This window comes from Seriola lalandi, unplaced genomic scaffold (genome assembly GCF_002814215.2).
Source record: "Seriola lalandi dorsalis isolate HSWRI2012SDOR001 ecotype SW California unplaced genomic scaffold, Sedor1 jcf7180002051568, whole genome shotgun sequence".
Taxonomy (NCBI): domain Eukaryota; kingdom Metazoa; phylum Chordata; class Actinopteri; order Carangiformes; family Carangidae; genus Seriola; species Seriola lalandi.
This window is the reverse complement of record NW_019522121.1, coordinates 5,799-7,901: the sequence shown is the minus strand read 5'-3', so window position 1 is coordinate 7,901 and position 2,103 is coordinate 5,799. Positions and strand designations below refer to the sequence as shown.

The following is a 2,103-nucleotide window of genomic DNA, read 5'->3' as shown; positions in this document are numbered from 1 at the left end:
CGATGAAGCTTTCAGCCCTCGTCATCCAATCACCTTCAGTTCCCAGCACGTATTGATCGGCTGCATTCGTTGAGGTCTATCAATAGACAAGCGAGTCACTTCCTGACTGTATCTGGACAGAGATGTGTTTCCAGACGGAGGCCTGGCACTCTGACTGTGCAGCGGCTTCCAGCATGTAAATGAGATGGAGATGTGTTTGCTCAAATGGTAAACGGACTGCTGTTGGTCCTGCGCCAACAGTCCTGCAGCTGGAGGACAAGAAGAAGAAAAAGAAGAAGAAGAAAGCAACAGCAGCGTCTCAGTAAACAGGAAGTAGTTCATTACTGGTCATATCCTGACAAGAAAGTAATGTGGCGATAAGTGAGGAGATTAAAGTGCATTGGCCAGCCTCTGTTTACCATCCACAGACAGGAGGCATGTGGTGAGGGGGGGGGGGGCGTTACCCAGAAGTCCCTGCAGTGGCAGCACTGCACTACACTACAGCATGGAGGAGAGTTTAGCACTGACTGTCAGAGCGGGAACCTCCTGGACCAGACAGACAACTCACAAAATGTAATTTATTTGTTCAGGAAAAACAGGAACAGTTCATCATCACAACAACAACTAAATTCAAAATGTACAATTTGTTCCAGAGGAAAGGTCATGAGCTTAGCTACCTCTTCATAACCTAGCCTGTTAGCTTAGCTTCTCCTCTGAATGGATGTCTCCAATGTGGCTTCATTTGCTCGACAAATCATTCAGAACACAAACTACTTGTGTTCATTCACCTGCTGCTTAATGCTAAGCTAACTACAACCTGCTACATCTTGGTGTGGTCTGACGTCACTGAGCTGGACGTCTGTCTGATGCTGCTTCTTATTCTGATCAAACAGTTCATAAAGTCAAACATATGATCATGTGATCATAGTCAACTGATGTGTGTAAACTTGTCACCGTAGCAACAGTGGTTACATCACCTTAGAAAACAAACAACACTACACTTGTGGGAACAGGACGTGAATTCCTCCTTACCGACAATCAATTAATCAAACAATCAGTCAATCAATCAATCACCTAAAATCCGTTTTCTAGAAGTTCTCTGAATGTGGAAAATATAAAGTAAATTAAAGTATAAACTTTGTGCGGATGTCTTCCATCTCTCCCATTAGACTTTCCAGATGTTGCCATGGTTACATGAGCAGAGGTTCTTTGTTACAGCAGCTGTCAGAGTCCAGATGTGTGGATGCTTTCTCATCGTCTCCGGTGGAGCTTCTGGAGTCTGTTGGGGCCCCGTCCAATCAGCACTCGTCGCAATAAAGTGATAAAGAATCTGACACCAACGAAAAATGTCACTTTAGTAGAATTTTCAAAATAAATGTTTTATTTTATTTTAAAATGTTGCAAGGTTTTGTGTTGTATGTAAGAATTCATGACATCACAGATGTTTTTGACACACGTACATGTTCATATATGTTGTAACAGTGGTGCATGTGTGAGAGGTGAACAGGCGGTGGCGTGTTCGAGGCTCGTACAGAGGTGTTTTCAGGACACTCCCTCCCGCTGCAGCGAGCGACCAGCAGCCTCTTCATAACTGAACAAACAGCTTTGTAGTGTTTCCTTTGATGTGTTAAAATGGGCTTAATTTTTAAACAGAGCGTTTCGTAAATTAATCACCATACACAGAACGTCGGCTTTGATGATGTGGAACAGATGATGCATTCAGGGCAATAAAAATAAAACACGTTTCTGTTTTATCTCGCCTCAATCGGATGCAACTGCCAGTAGTCCAAATTATTAGGATTCTGGCCACAGATTCAAATAGAGAAACAGATTCACCTCCGCAGTCCCAGTGGGATCGACTCTGAACGCCACATTTAATGAAAAGGCGTTTGAAACGGTCGTTACAAGCGTTTGGTGACTAATGATGACGGTGCACACTGAGCTCGGTTTCGACCTTGTCAGTGAATCTCCATCAGTCCACAGTTGGAAATACTCGCTGTGTTATCTCCACATCAGCAGATTAATACTCTGTTTCACTGTGAGTCCATCAACAAGCTCATGCTCCTCAGAGGATGAACCCTAATCATTTCTCCTGTAGCGCCACCTTCAGGACAAAACCTTCAC

At 43.8% G+C, this 2,103-nt stretch overlaps 1 long non-coding RNA gene across 1 annotated transcript; it reads left to right on the top strand.

Annotated features, from left to right (window-relative positions):
* Positions 1 to 421: 421 nt before the first annotated feature.
* Positions 422 to 1,375, top strand: LOC147819631 (uncharacterized). Its single transcript, XR_015436752.1, has 2 exons — positions 422 to 552; positions 1,149 to 1,375. It is a non-coding gene; the product is annotated as an uncharacterized LOC147819631 (long non-coding RNA).
* The last annotated feature ends 728 nt before the right edge of the window (positions 1,376 to 2,103 follow it).